The 16,777-nt window shown below is 41.6% G+C and overlaps 1 protein-coding gene and 1 non-coding gene across 2 annotated transcripts in view; one reads left to right on the top strand and one right to left on the bottom strand.

The window, feature by feature from the left end:
* LOC124711192 (scavenger receptor class B member 1) overlaps positions 1 to 16,777 on the top strand; it is a 685,541-nt gene that overhangs the window by 357,254 nt on the left and 311,510 nt on the right. The window lies entirely within an intron of this gene.
* Positions 2,230 to 2,304, bottom strand: Trnas-uga. The gene has a single exon. It is a non-coding gene; the product is annotated as a tRNA-Ser (tRNA).

Here is a 16,777-nt window from a genome sequence, read left to right as displayed (position 1 = left end):
GTCGACAAGAGGTTCTCGAACTTACACCACATATAGCTCGAACAGCCCGTTTTTGAGCCAAAAATCCCCTTTTTGAATCAGAAGAATTACCCCAAAAAATAATACCATCCGACATAAGCGTATGAAAATATGCGAAGTAGACTACTTTTCGTGTTGAACTGTCACTTATTTCAGATACTGTTCTAATGGTAAATAAAGCAGCATTTAGTTTCTGAACAAGATCCTGAACATGGGCTTTCCACAACAGCTTGCTATCTATCCGAACGCCTATTAACTTGAACTGTTCCATCGCGCTTATAATATGCCCATTCTGTCTGATCAAAATATCGGTTCTTGTTGAATTGTGAGCTAGAAATTGTAAAAACTAAGTCTTACTGTGGTATAGCATCAAATTATTTTCCACAAGCCACGAACTTTTTCATATACTACATAATTTGATACTGTTTCAATATTACACACAAGATCCTTCACTACCAAGCTGGTGTCATCAGCAAACAGAAATATTTTTGAATCACCTGTAATACTAGAAACCGAACCAATTGTAAGCTACTCCCCTACCCCATAATGGTCCAACTTCTGCAGTAATATTTTGTGGTCAACACAGTCAAAAGCCTTCGTTAAATCAAAGAAAACACCTAGCATTCGCAACCTTTTATTTAATCCGTCCAAAACCTCACAGAGAAAAGAGAATATAGAATTTTCAGTTGGTAATTCATATCTAAAACCAAACAGTACATTTGACAGCAAATTATGTGAATTTAAATGCTCCAGTAACCTTGTATATACAACCTTCTCGATAACTTTAGCAAACACCGATGGCATAGAAATAGGTCTATAATTGTCAACATTATCCCTGTCTCCCTTTTTATAAAGTGGCTTCACTACCGAGTACTTTAATCGGTCAGGAAACCGACCACTCCTAAAGGAAAAGTTACAGATATGGCTAAGTATTGGGCTAACATACATAGAACAATACTTCATTATTCTGCTAGATACCCCGTCATATCCATTAGAGTTCTTGGTCTTTAGTGATTTAATTATTAATTCAATCTCCCTCTTGTCAGTATCATGGAGGAGCATTTCAGGTAACAACATAATATTTCAGATAATCTAATGCGGATGGCGTGCTGTCTACTGACTTGGGCAGTCCTGACTTACATTGTCTGTACTGTAGGAACCTGTGGTCTGTGTTTAGAAGTTGAAGTACTGAAGTCGATCAGCTCTAAGCAAATGGAGTTGTACAGTGACGGAACGTGCAGACATGGTTTTCGTGTATGGGCAAACAAGTGGAAGCAGCAGAGAACTGAGAAGGTTGTACAAGAGCAGATATCATCGTTTAAAACATCCGGCTCACACCATGTTTCCAAAACTGTTCCAAGAGGGAAACTGGTACCACAGTGCAACGACCGAGGACGACGACAAACTACACAGTCTCTCGACATAGAAATGAGGCGCCTGCAGTTTGTACTCGATCGGTTGCATGTGAACTGAATGTTTTTCACAGTACTGTGTGGCGAACATTACAGGTAATGCAGCTACAACCCTACCGTCCATAGAAACTGCATACTTTGACTCCTCTTGGTTGCGGACCTCGTGTCGTGTTCAGTCAATGGTTCTTGCAACTCCTTATAGTCGATCCTCTCTTTCCTGCGCATGGACTTTTCATGGCTGAAGCCCGTATCACCATAGACAGAACACTAGACAGTCGCAATAGTCGTGTTTGGGCCAATCAGACACCTCACGCTGTAGTTATGAATAGCCATCAACACAGTCAACATGTAAGCTGAGATAGTCGATGTTTAAGTACGAAGGCATGCTGCAAAGTAATACAAACATTCACCGTCCGAACAGGCCTGGTCCACTGGCACCCACCGGCCGCCGTGTCATCCTCGGCCTCTTAGGTGCCGCCGGCCGTTGTCAGTTTTCGTGACCGGTGCCGCTACTTCTCAACAGGTAGCTCCTCATTTGGCCTCACAAGGGCTGAGTGCACCCCGATTACCAATAGCACGCGGAAACCTGGACGGCGCTTAGCTTCGGTTATTTATTTATTTATCGTATGGCATGTTGTTGTTGTGCAACAACAACAACAACAACATGGCAACAATAGCAAACATTGACAAGTACATGAAGTTAAATTTTACATGTATATCTAGTTTACATATAGAATGAGATTTTCACTCTGCAGCGGAGTGTGCGCTGATATGAAACTTCCTGGCAGATTAAAACTGTGTGCCCGACCGAGACTCGAACTCGGGACCTTTGCCTTTCACGGGCAAGTGCTCTACCAACTGAGCTACCGAAGCACGACTCACGCCCGGTCTCACAGCGTTACTTCTGCCACTATCTCGTCTCCTACCTTCCAAACTTTACAGAAGCTCTCCTGCGAACCTTGCAGAACTAGCAATCCTGAAAGAAAGGATATTGCGGAGCATGGCTTCGTGGTTTACACTATGTTTTGAACAATATGCATGAAATACCAAATGGAACTAATTACTTATTTATTCCTTTTAATATGCATTTAGTGGATGTTTTTAATGTCATTCTCAGCCAAGAAACGCTTCTCAAATCCTAACTTATACTTTTTTTAATATTTTAGTTTGGAGAACGAAACCAGTTCTTTTTTTTTTTTTTTTTTTTTAATTTGTGCCTGCTATGAAACAGGTCTCTGCCGATGACTGCCACGATACCAACTGTAAACCTCAGTGTAAAATACAAACAGGAACATGCTTGCTTCATAAACGACGTGTCGAGTTCGCCGGGACAGGGAATTACGCCTGTCTGTGTAGCAAGGAACGCGGTGCCGAGGTTGTCCTTCGACGGACCAGGTGCGCCTCGTCGCAAAAACTCGTCCAGGGAGCAGAGTATGAGCGAAACCCCACTCTACCAGTTTTTCTCTTGTCCTTTCCTGCAACAGCTTACAGTTGTTCTGCTTTACCCGTGGTGCACTCAAATGCAAATGTGTTTCGAGAACGAGATGAAATACGCTCAAAACAACGGAGAAGGTGATCTGTGAAATCTGACACCCTGCCACACGCTGCTTACAAGATGGCATACGTAAAACGGCCCTTCTTCTTCAAGACGAAGATCTCAATTGGTTGGCAGTTCTCGGTATGGATCCATCACTAACTAGCTACACATAAACATGGTTATTGTCTCTAGATTAGTGAAGGGCAATTTTTTTTAAAATAGCATTCCGGATTCTGGAACTGATTGTTCCGTACTATGTGACCCACTCAGGCGTCTCGTTCAGTTATCTTTAATGACAACTTCGTCCTCACCGAGCGAAATGGCGCAGTGGTTAACAGTGGACTCTTATTCGGGAGGACGACGCTTCAAATTCACGTCCGACCATCCTGATTTAGGTTTCCCGTGATTTCCCTAAATGGCTTCAGGCAAATGCATCCCGGCTCTGAAAGGGCACGGCGACGTACTTCCCTAATCCGATGCGACCGATGACTTCGCTTTATGGTCCCCTTCCCAAATCAATCAATCAATCTATCTTCGCCCTTTCTTTCAGAGACTTCCTGTTTGATGGTTCTTCCTGCTAATTTTGTGTTTAGCAATGGGCATCAGCGTTATACCTCAAATGCTTCAACAGATTTCTTTTCATTTTTACAACTGTCCACTTTCCTTCAGTTCTGTATAGGCAGGTTTTAAGCGGTTTTTTCCTCATTTTAATATCCATGTTGTTTTTCTTTTATTCATCATTGTTTCTTTTTCTTCAGCTATTATTTGTTTTGTATCTTGTCACCTTCATCCGTTGTTAGTTTTGCGATCTCTCAGGTACTCCCGCCACGATTGATTTATGGTGTACTTCCTGGTGCCAGCCGAGTTGCTGTTTCCATTTTACGTACAATATTTCTGCGACCGTCCAAGTCATGGTTTTTGTTGTTGTTGTTTGTTTTTTATACGTCTAGTTGCTGAACCAAACTGAGGAGAGTGTCTCCATGGTCGTAAAATGAGTCAGCACATGAAATTAACATTAAAATAGTAAATAAAACAAAATGCAAAGAATGCTACAGAGACGACCAACTACGAGTGTGTATGAGCATAATCAACAATGTAACACAGAAATTAGCTTGATTTTATTCAGGAAATTTGCTTCAGTTTAGGCTTGAAAGTGCGAGGGTTTCTGCTAAGGTTCTTTAATTCTTGTGGTTGAAGCAGAGTACTGGGTGTCTTTCTGCACATGTCAAGGAAATGCGATCTAAATGCAGGCAAATTTCAGCCTAGTATTAACTGAGTGAAAGTAGCATTGCTAACAGCTAACGACAATGAAGAAAAGAAATATTGAGGGGCGAATATCAGAATTCGCAGACTCCTGAACAGAGGTCGACGAGAGTTTCGCAAACTTACACCACATTTTGCTCGAGCTGCCCGCTTTTGAGACAAAAATACCCTATGTGAATGGAAGAGTTACCGCAGAATATAATTCCGTATGTCATAAACAAGAATGATCATAAGAAAAGTAGGCTAATTTTCTTGTTCGACTATCAGGTAGTACAGGTATTGTTCTATTGGTAAACAGAGAAGCATTCAGTTTTCGAACAAGATTTTGAGCATGGGCTTTCAGTGACAGTTTACTGTCTATCTGAATAAATGGAAATTTGAATTTTTCGACTCACTAATTATAAGCCCATTCTGCGTCATCAAAATGTCAGTTTTAGATGCATTGTGTGTTAAAAACCGTAGAAACTGAGTCTTGCTGTGAGTTAGCATCAATTTATCTTCTACAAGCCATGGGCTCATGTCTTCAACTGCAATATTTGATACATTGTCTGTGTCGTATTCAGCATCCTTCAGTACCAAGTTAGTGTTTTCAACAAACAGAAATAATGTAGAATCACCTGACATATTAGAGGGCACATCTTTACTTGTAGAAGGCACTCCCCACTTAACCGTACGCCGTGGTACTTCAGGTGCTGTAACTTGTGTTTTTATGAGTACCCGCTGCCCCGGCTCCAGTCAGGCAGTGTAATATTGTTGGTGTCGCACTGCTACAGCCCCTTCACGCCCATTTGTTACTCACCAGAGTTATTGTGTGCGTTGCGTTCAGTCAGGTGATCCTCAGGGAACCAGACTAGAAAATAAAGACACTTGAATTTGCGCTTTTGATACTTGGCCAACAAAATAACTGCCGATGCCCGAAGTAAAGACGACATACTATGCAGACTGGCAGAGAGCAGAAAAGCTTGTGAGAAGAAGAAAAATATGCTATCACCTAGTCATTAGGTGGTATTAATATAAACAATGCAGTGACAATACGTGTAGTACATCAGCTGGTACTGCTTAGTTCATCTATGGAATGCAAGAAGTTGGCTACAAGTTAGTCTTTCAGGTTCCTCTCGAACCGAATTTTATTCATAGCTAAACTTTTAATGCTTGCTAACGAGTTACTGAAAATGTCTGTTCCTGAATATTGTACTCTTTTTTTGAACCAAAGTAGTTACGGAGATTGTTCTTATTCCTGGTGTTGATTTTGTGAACTGAGCTGTCTGTTAGAAAATGGATATATTATTGACAGCAAATTTCATTAGGGAATAAATATACCGAGAACCGCTAGTAAGCATACTCAGTTCCTTTAACAAACTTCTACAGGATATTCGTGAATTCACCAGCTTTTGGATTCTGAAAACTCTTGCTTCGCTTGAAGAGTTAACCCTAAAATATTACCAAATGACTCTCTTATTTTTCTGTCACCTATGTCTCATAATATTCGCATTGCAGATAAGAATTTTTTTACAAGCTTAAGCAGTACTACGTTGTGCTCCTGCCAGCTGAATTCATTATCAAGTTGTAATTCTAGAAATTTAACGTTCTCAACATCTACCTATCTCCGCTTCTTCGTACTTTATGAATTTGCTTGGAGGAAACCTCTAAATGTTTTGTATTGCATGTAATAAAAATGTAAATGCCATGTGACTAGGGACTCCCGTCGGGTAGACCGTTCGCCTTGTGCAAGTCTTTCGATTTGACGCCACTTCGGCGACTTGCGTGTCGATGGGGATGAAATGATGATGATAAGGACAACACAACACGCAGTCCCTGAGTGGGGAAAATCTCTGACCCAGCCGGGAATCGAACCCCGGCCGTTAGGTATGACATTCCGTCGCGCTGACCACTTTTTTTATGGTCGAATGGCTGCTCAGTTGGTGTCACTGGGCTACGTTCACCCAGTCACAGCTCTCCACAGGGGAAAAATTCCGGTGGTACCGAGAATCGAACTTCAGTCCTTCGCATGGCAGTCAGCGGCACTGACCACTTTTTTAAAAAAAACTTAGGATGCACTAATTTTTATTGAACAAACTAACAGTACATATATATATATATATATATATATATATATATATATACATATATATATATATATATATATATATGCAATGCAACAGTTCTTCAAGATACAATTTAAACAAATACAAATGGTTGTTAGTTTAACCGGAACCGCGCGACTGCTACGGTCGCAGGTTCGAATCCTGCTTCGGGCATGGATGTCTGTGATGTCCTTAGGTTAGTTAGGTTTAAGTAATTCTAAGTGATGACCACAGATGTTAAGTCCCATAGTGCTCAGAGTCATTCGAACCATTTGTTAGTTTAACAAAAACATTAAATACAACAAAATATAGCACATTCTGTTTTCTTCCCCCACTCTTTCTTTATTTTTTATTTATTTCTTTAATGCATGGGAACGTGGGTAAGGGTGTTGCATCATGTGACGGTACGCACCCCAACTTTGAGGGGGTCAAGGAAGACGCTGCGGAAATAACCGTCAAAGGTTTGTTGGTATGTTGGTAAGATGGTTTTCTGGTGAGGGTGCTATGTGCGGTCACAACTTTGTACCAAACGTCGAGGTCTGTATGCGGACCATTCTGAAAGAGGTGTTCTAAAGCCTGTCCTCGAAACCAGATGAATATATGGTGCTTAGCAAGAGGGTAGTGAAATGTCTGGGGGAACAAGTAATCTGGGGTTACCATCGTTGGGGGGGGCACGGAGGTAAAATCCCACGATTCGTTGGATGAGGAGCCAAACATTTCGTTTGAGGGGGCACATAAGACGGTGCTCGTCGGTCTCTTCGAGCTGACAGTCAGGGCAGAGTGGGGAGGTGGCCAGTCCTATGCGATAAAGTCGACTATTAGTCGGGAATTTGCCATAGACTAAAACATACCAGAGTGCAGACACAGACGACGGTAAAAAGGGTGCATGCATACATCCCCAAACCGTTCGCCAGTTAATGTCAGGGCACCGTGGGTTCGCAATGGTTGGACAGCATAAACAAACCATAATAGTCTTTTGTAGGGGGAGGATGGTTGACTGGAAGATCGGCCCGAACGTATCTGAGTTCTATGAAACAATTGGCGACATGGTACAATAATGGAAAAATAGGTGCCACATTGATGGATGGATCGAGAGAAGCTGGTCGGTGGATATCTAAGAGACTGCGTGTTAAGGACGGGACCGGCCCCCGCCAGTGCCGCGTCATAGTATGGACAAAGAGTGCAGAAGATCGTGCCCCCAGCGATGACCACTCAGCTACCAGGGGTGGAAATTGCATGTAATGAGGCTTTTAAAACCATTTTTAATGTCTGTGATAATGCTGCTAGGAACTTTTCCTAAAATTACGCTCGACTTGCTGTTTGTTGCAGTATTTGTATTTGTATCATCTCCGACCAAACAAACATTGCGCAAAGCTCTGTAAGCTCAGAGAGGTCATTAATGCACAAATAATGGGGAATGGCGGTAATATGGCGACCCGTTGTGGGCGGCAACAGTACCGCTATGGCGGCAGCCATATTGTCGCGCCAGCCTACGACCCTAGGGATACGTTTCCGCATTTCTGTCGTGTGTATCTGAAGCCATATCGGTACGATCGCTCCATTCTGAATGGTGCAGCCATCAGTTACACTGGATCTATTTGCGCTTTTCGGAGGTCTTGTACACATTCACGCCATGGGAACTAATTCAGATATTTGCACTTGTGTTTTCATGTTTGGTGAGAATGAGACACTCGACAGGCCTGAGCGAGGATGAAATTAAAGAAATACTTCCAAATGAAAACTCAGCTGCAGAACCTAGTATTATTTCGAACAGAATGAAGACTGCGTGGAATTATCGAGACAAAGTCAAGATTCATCGAACGGTGACGAAATTCTTCGCAGGCGAGAAAGAAGGGAAAGGTCGGAAATAATACAGGTGGCTTACAGACGATGTGTTTACACCTCAGATTTACGCTCTTTATAACGATAATTCTGGAGCGAATCCTCATGGCGCACTAAGTTCAAATGGCTCTGGGCACTATGGGACTTAACAACTGAGGTCATCAGTCCCCTAGAACTTAGAACTACTTAAACCTAACTAATCTAAGGACATCACACACATCCATGCCCAAGGCAGGATTCGAACCTGCGGTCGTGCATTTCCAGGCTGAAGCGCCTAGAACCGTTCGGCCACAGCGGGCGGCAGCGCACTAAGTGAGGAACGTAATGAAAGTAAATGTTTTGAGCCTGTATTTGACAGGCAGTTGGTGGGATAAACTGCCTGTGAAACTAAGAGCTATGAAAAAGTAGTGCATAAACAATGTCAAGGATCTTTCAGGGGAATACAATGAACAGATATAAGTACAGACGAGGTATATCAGTTTTTAGCAGTCTGTATGCTGACAGCTCACGTAAAAAAGAACAGACTGAAAAACTATTGGTTACAGACCCATTCACTGAAACACCTTTCTTTTCGAAAGTAATACCTAGGGGCAGATTTCTGACAGTTCTTCGAACGTTACTTTAGCGCTGCAAGCGTCTGGGACACGCTGAGAAAGCGGATGGGCTTTATAAAATAAAGTGCATTGTGAATTTTTTTTACAGTGAGGAGAGCTTCTTTGAAGTAAGGAAGGTGGGAGACGAGGTACTGGCAGAATTGAAGCTGTGGGGACGGGTCGTGAGTCACGCTTGGATAGCTAAGGTGGTAGAGCACTTGCTCGCGAGAAGCATAGGTCTCGGGATCGAGTCTCGGTCCGGTACACAGTTTTGATCTGCCAGGCAGTTTTATATTCATGTAACTGAATTTATTTGTAAGTGCTACTGTCAGGTATTCTAGGACATTATTTATGGACCCTGGTAATTACCATAACAGATATAAAGCACATGTTAAAGAGGTTTGCCACACTATAACCATTTGTTGCCAACGTATCATCTGCTCTTAAACCTATTTGCTCCTGTTTCTTCCTAGATCTATCAATAGCCTCTTTCACTGTATCACATACTGTTTTTGTTCTGTTGCGTGGTGTTCTATCTTCTTCTCACAGTGGATCACCCTAGGTATTTGGATTACTTTCCTTAATATTCTGCAGTAATTTTTTAATGAGCTAAGACATCTACTTTAAAGCTGTCTCTGGCTGACAGATACAGTTTCCTTTTATTCTACATGGTACCTTTGACGCTTGAATGATATATAGCTTTGCTGTAGACTTCTGTATAATCTGCATTACTTTTAGAGGAAAGCAATTTTGAAACAAGGTAATTATTTTATTGACGAATGTGTCGTATTTTTCACTCATGTGCTGTAAACATCTCTCCAGTACATGTCTTTGAGCAGTTTACTAAAATAATTTTTAGTACATTACCAGCTCTTCTGAACTCATATTTAGTAGATTCTTTAACCTATTCAATATTTTCGCCTAGACCAGGGAGCTGCAAGTCGTGGTCTGATAGACTGTTATTGGTTTTTTTATATGAGTTTGTTCCTTTGATTTGTCTCTAAAGTTATTATCAACGGCTGTCTGAGAACGTTTATGTATCGCGATTAGAAATTTTACTGTAGAAATTAGATTTAACGACAATTGTAAAAAAAAAAAAAAATATTTCCAAGAGTAAATATGTTAAAATCATCAGAAATCACAATCATTTTTTTTTTTATTGTTCAAAAGGCCAATAGAACTTCTAGATGATTTACGAACAGATTGTAATTTCTTTATGTGCTCGGTATTTAGCTACTATTGTAAAGGATCTGTTATAGAATTCTACTTCTGTTGCAGATGCTTCTAGATGCCGCACTTGGTGGAATTTATTACTCTCAATATTCCTGAATTTAAGGAAGTTTCTAATAAATGTGGCAGCTCTTTCTCTTTTCGTATACACTGTACAGAAGTAAGAAGATAACTTAAATCTGGAAACGTTGAACACATCTATACTTGTGGTCACTTGATGAGAGCCTCGTTATGTCAGCTGGGTTAGCACTCCGTCTTCTGGCTCATCGGGAACATCCGACCGCTGTGTTATCCTCAGATGAGGATGCGGGGAGGAGGGTCATGTGGTCAGCACACCGCTGTCCCGGTCGTTGTGATGGTTTTCTTTGACCGGAGCCGCTACTATTCGGTCGAGCAGCTCCTCAATTGGCATCACCAGGCTGAGTGCACCCCGAAAAATGACAACAGCGCATGGCGGTCTGGATGGTCACCCCTCCAAGTGCCAGTCACGCCCGACTGCGCTTAACTTGGGTGATCTAACGGAAGCCAGTGTATCCACTGCGGCAAGTCCGTTTCAGTCAATTGAGTAAGATGAGTCTGACTCATGAACTTCGCTTCTGAGTCCACGCATCTTCTGGTATTATAATGGTAATTGAGCTTGCATAGCGACTGAGTTGTAACTGATTGCACAAAAATTTTGTCGTAATTTCAGAACATTTTTTGTTAAGAGCTGTTTACAAGGAATTTGTAAGCTAAAATCTACTTGTTCTTTAGCTGTCTTTTTTAAAAATGTTTCTTTCGACCCTACATTCTCTTAAGAATCGTTTCGTTTCTCCCCTCTCTACCTTAAGAAAGGTACTCCATTTGGCACGTGTAACCAATGGTAATTTACTTGTGACAGTGCCCCTTTCAGTTTATAGCGTAGTAGCCCTGTCAGATTTCCCATCCCTTTCCTGTTGAGGAGTAGGCCACATCTATTGCAGTCGCATCTACTGATTGTACTGGTAGGAATCATACCACTTATCTTGTGTATGCAGCCATTCCAACTTCTCATTAACTCTCTTGATGTAAGAACCGAAACGAGATCGATCATGACGTCCCAAAACATACACACCTGTATGCTTCGCTGCTGACGCTGTCTTTACCACGTCAATCTCTATATAACACTTCGAATGTCTGTCAGAACTATAACCCCGCACTCTCCCTTTAACCAAGGTTTCTTCTTTTGTAAATTCTTTGCATAATTATTCTACATCTTCTGTCACCTGACCAAGACCAGCAGTATGTTTAGAAAAGCTTTTGATGTGGTAATTCGGACACAGATCACCCTGTAGAAGTTGGCCAACATCTCTACAAAGCGATCTACCTAACGATAACACTTCAGTTCTCCTTACAGATTTTTCTACCTTCTTATTTCGCAAATTCTTTTTCAAACTTTTTTGTGGACTTTCTAAGTTGCGTCTGTATGAGATTCTTCTGTTTCCAAACTCGGGAGACAGGTCAAATCGATTTTCTACGTTAACGACAATATTGCGTCAAAAAGTCCTATGTCTGCTCCCTCTATTACCTGCAGACACTTTCCTCCTCCTCCCTTCTCAAACTGTACAGATCTCTCCTTTCTTTCTCTAACTCAGCTTGAAGAGCTTCACCCTCCTCCTCCAGTCCCCCTATTTTCCTATCTCTACTGCATATCCCGCAATACCGCTGCAGAGTCTCGTATATTTCCTAGTATCTCAAGCCGCTGTAGTCGCCCCAGTGGAAAAAGCTGCAACAGCCATCTTATCGCACCTCGGACCTTACAACCCTACGACGGGTCAAGCACTTATCGTTCACGGTAAACCACATAAATGTAGCTGAAATAAGCTGGCACAGTATTGAATAAACCAGAAAAACAATTTCGCAAAAATGAGGCTGAAAAACACGAAATACTATGCAACTTTGTCGAGCCAGGAAATTTAGAATTAGTTTATGTCCCATCAAAGTATGTTAGAGAATAAAGTAGTTAGGACTATCTAGTTATTTCGAATGAAAATAATCGAAAAACATTATCCTCGTTTGTCACAACAGCTAACCGATGGAGTATTCAGGCGTGTGTCCAATCGAGCTTCCAGCAACATACATAATCGGAGATAGGTTATCCGCAGTTTTTTTGTTTCTAGTTTTGGCCACTCGCGCCTTTTTTTCATAGAAAGACGAATTCTGTTTTGTACTGCGATGGCATTTGAAATTTACTGTGCATCTTAGTAGGAAAATAAAAGATGATCCCCAAGACCATTTTCATTTATCAGTTTGGATACCTAGGTCGACACTGCCGGATGAACGATTTTTGTCACTTACTCTGCAGATTAAATCCGAAGTACAAGCCTCGTTTGGAATGTAAATATTCGGTCCTGAACGAAATGTTCATCTCCAGCTATTCTCTCTGGCGTAATATATTAATACTTTCTGTTGATTTCCAGCACTTGGTGAACCATTTTATATGGAAAACACACTTATTTGCTGTTTATTTCACTAATCATTTATTTTTAAGACCTAGGTTTCGGACTGTTAAGCTATTGTCTGTCATTCCTGACATAGATATTAGTGTGCGTAAGGGTACAAACGTACATACCAAAGAAATTACAATCATCAAAGGAACTATTTGCTAATACTGTTTATGAAGATAATACATTCACAGTCACAGAACACTACTGTCGTGATCTTCAGTCTGAAGTCTAGTTTGATGCAGCTCTCCATGCTAATCTATCCTGCATGAGCCTCTTTACATCTGCTTAACTACCATAATCTATATCTATTTGAACCTGCTTACTGCCAAATTGTCCGCCCCGATAGGTGAATGGATGCCGTCACGGTAGCTCAGCGTGTTTGGTCAGAGAGCTGGTTGGCCTCTGTAATAAAAAAAACTGAGTGGAAGGATCAACAAACGAACTTGAACGGATGTCATGTGACGTCCACAACGACCAAACACAACGATCAATAACGAAAAAATAAAAAAAATATAAAAAATGGTCAGCCTGACGGACAGCCGTCCTAAGGGGCCCACGTTTGAGTCCCGGCTGGGTCGGGGATTTTCTCCGCTCAGGGACTGGGTGTTGTGTTGCCGTCATCATCATTTCATCCCCATCTGGCGAGCAGGTCGCCCAATGTGGCTTCGAATGTAATAAGACCTCCACTAAGGCGGCCAGACCTGCCCCGTAAGGGGCCTCCGGGCCAAGATGCCGAACGTTCATTTCCATTTCCACTGCCAAACTGCCTAATCCTCGATGCCCCAGGGTATGTCCTATCAACCTTTCCCTTCTTTAAGTCAAGTTGTGCCAAAAAATTTTTTGTTGTCAGTTCGATTCGGTATCTCCCCATCTGATATTAGACGTACCCATTTCATCTTCAAGATTCTATAGCACCACATTTCAAGAGCTTCTATCTACTTCTTGTCTCAATTGTCTATTGACAACGTTTCACTTTCATAAAAGGCTACACTCGGAACAAATACCTTCAGAAAGTCTTCCAAAGGCTTAGACTGAATATTAGACTTTAACAAATTCCTCTTTCTCAGAGATTCTTTTCTTGCTGTTGTCAGTCTGCATTTTGTATCATCCCTACTTCAGCAGTCATCAGTTATTTTGCTGCCCAAATAGCAAAACTCTTCTGCTACTTTTATTGTCTCGTTTCCTAATGTAATTCACTCAGCATCGCTTGATTTAATTCGTCTACATTCCATCACGCTTGCCTGACTTTTGTTGTTGTTCATCTAATAATTTCTTTTCAAGGCACTGTCCAGTCCATTCAACAGCTCATTCAAGTTCTTTGCCGTCTCTGATAGAATTACAATGTCATTTGTAAGGCACAAAGTTGTTATTACTTCTCCCTGAACTTTTATTCCAATTTCTAATATCTCCTTGATTTACTTTACAACTTGCTAATTGTACAGCTTGGATAACATCGGGGACGGACTACAGTCCTGTCTCAGTCCCTTCTCAATCACTGTTCCCCTTCCAAGTTCTTAGAATGTTCTGGTTTCTGTACAGGTCTTTCGGACACTGTACTTTAACCGTGCTACCTTCAAGAGTGTAGTTCAGTGAACGGTGTCAAAAGCTTTCTTTATGTCTAAAAATGGGATAAAAGTAGGTGTGCCTTTCTTCAGCCTATTTTATAGGATAAGTTGCACCGTCAGTATTCATTACCATGTTCCTACATTTGTCTAGAATCCAGGTTGATCTTATTACGAGTGTATTATTTTGCATATTTGGTATCAACATTAATTGCTTTTATGATTATAAATTATTTTCTGTTTATGTTTGTACTGTTATGGACAAAAGTGGACTTGTCAGTAACATTAGACAACAGCCTAACGCGAAACCTTTGTCGTAAAAATAAATAATGAGACTACTGGCAAATCAGAGATGTATTTTTCATATCTTAATACGTTTCGGGGGGCAGTTAACAAACCTGAAACGGTGTCAGTGCTTCTTTCTCCACCACGGTGAATTAAAACTGCAATTAGCCCGTGTCATAAAACCCGTCCTTGGTCCGTACTATGTCTGTTTTTACTCTGGAAGGCGCGACTAAACCAGGTCACGGTCGCCGGCTATCAGCTGCCTTCCTGGAGGCAGAGTTTCGTAAGTGCTGGCTGGAACGTGAAAGCGACAGTGCTTCCACAGTCGGGTAAACATCTCGCGATAACGTCGGCTCACCGCTGCGAACGAGCTGTGGGAAGCGATCCAGAAGATTGCCGGCACAGCGTAGCGCGCAACCTGGAGGAACCCGCCCACGTAAACGCGAGACCAGCCACCGGCACCGATTTTCCTGCCTGAACGTGGATCATCCTGTACGATGATAACTGGAGCCCGAATTTCATCAGTAAGGCATGAACCTTCTGGGAACTAGGCACCAAAGTCATACTGTACGATGCGTTCACTTTCGTGCTGTAGAAACAAGACGAACTCTCGAAATATAGATAGTGCCCCATTTATCTTTACCATCACAAATAACTTTCTGTCCAGGACCAAAATAAAACGTGAATCAAACAAATGTTGTTTAGCTACCAGGGGAACATCAGCCAGCATGACTACCTTTTTTATTACCATAAACAGGATGTGATATAATTTATTCGGTAATATACTTCTTGTCCTCGGGCGTGTTCTAAAACGTATCAGTTACCACGCACACACAACATTCAGCTCAATAAGAAATAGAAAACGTATTTTTAATACCATTTTGGAGTACTGTAATCCATTGTGGGCACAAAAATGCGTAAAAAATTCAAAAGTGCTGAAAGTGGTGACCATGAGCAGCGACGCTCTGATCCACGCGCTGGATGAAAGAATTCACCGCTGCTTCCAGTTTTGTGAGCTAAAGTGAATTACAAGTAAGCACGTTATTGTCCTGCATGTTCTCAGGAGTTGTTGGAATATCGCAGTAGACAATGTCTTTTATGTATCCACAAAGAAAAATGTCCAGATGAGCAGTCCAATTGACTGTTCCTCCACGACCAATCCATGCAGCATTCCATTTCAGAACACGACGTACACGCAAGTTATTTTGAGTTGGTGTCACATTAACATTCTAATGTTCGCGGCACATCATCCAGAAGACGAAGAATAGTTCGTGTGAGAAAGTTGGCATATGCCCTGCCGTTTAAGCTACCACTGCTGAAATAAGTGGCAAAGATCCTACACCAGACATTAACTCTCTATTGACGCCGATGCTCGATCTGTCTAAGCCATCCTGTGTTTTCGTTGGACGAATAATGCATATTCTTTGTATTTGGCTTTGCTTTGTTTCAGAAGGAACATTCATCGCCAAAAAAGGATGTCGGAGAAGTGGCTCTGGCTGGATAGGCTAGGCTGCTGTGCCTACTGACAAAATGCGCATTAGTTTGGAAATCATTCCCACGCAGTTCTCGGTATATGTATACGTAATACGGATGAAACGGCTGACATGTTAGAGTGCGACATATACATCAACAATAGTAACTTTGGCGGCTTTGTCTGTGTGAGTTCCACGATGACTGCGTCGCCTTCGCTTGAAACTTACCGTTTCCTGACGTGTCACAAGAAGACCAGAACCCTTCCGTCAAGAATGCGAATTCTTGTCAGAATATTGCTGTTCGTAGAGTTCCTCTGTGTGAGTAGCATTACGCGTACCTTCAACCAGTAATGATGACAGTCTTTAATCGAAGACTGCCATTATTGTACACATCATGTCTTTTAAAAGTCTAAGAATACTTTACTATGCGGCCCGTTTTGTAAACAAGAAAACATTATTGCGATTACTGTTCCGCTAACTTACCTCCTCCAAAGATGAGTAGCATTTCTTTCTCCTCTTCGTTACTCTAGTTGTGTTCTCACAAACCTTCCACCAAAGATAGGTGACTGGATGACGGATGTGCAATTTCCCTCTGTTTTTATTTGTGCACTGTCAAGTACAACAAGTGGATGAGTTACATTATTCCGTGCTTCTACACTGTGTGCTACTACAAGGGAGCCCAAGTCGGTCTTGCGTCACGTTTCCGTGAACAGTAAACTTTGATACTTTTCTGAACAGGTCTTTAGGAGAGAAAACCGAATACCGAATAAAAAATATAGGGTGCTATCTAAAAAAGACGTATTGCTTTCGTATCTTCGTAACAAGAAAGTTACAACAAAAGCAGTGACGCTGGTTAATGTCCCGCTTGTAGCCAAACATTTACTTGATACATTTTTGTTTTGTTTTGTTACTTGTGATGGTCAAGATAAATGGAACATCTTGTATATGCAGTAACAATCTTATGCAGGTAATACAGGGCAACTAAAAATGAATACCGCCATTACAAACGGCTAT

This window comes from Schistocerca piceifrons, chromosome 8 (assembly GCF_021461385.2).
Source record: "Schistocerca piceifrons isolate TAMUIC-IGC-003096 chromosome 8, iqSchPice1.1, whole genome shotgun sequence".
Classification (NCBI taxonomy): domain Eukaryota; kingdom Metazoa; phylum Arthropoda; class Insecta; order Orthoptera; family Acrididae; genus Schistocerca; species Schistocerca piceifrons.
This window is presented reverse-complemented; position numbering and strand designations above follow the sequence as displayed.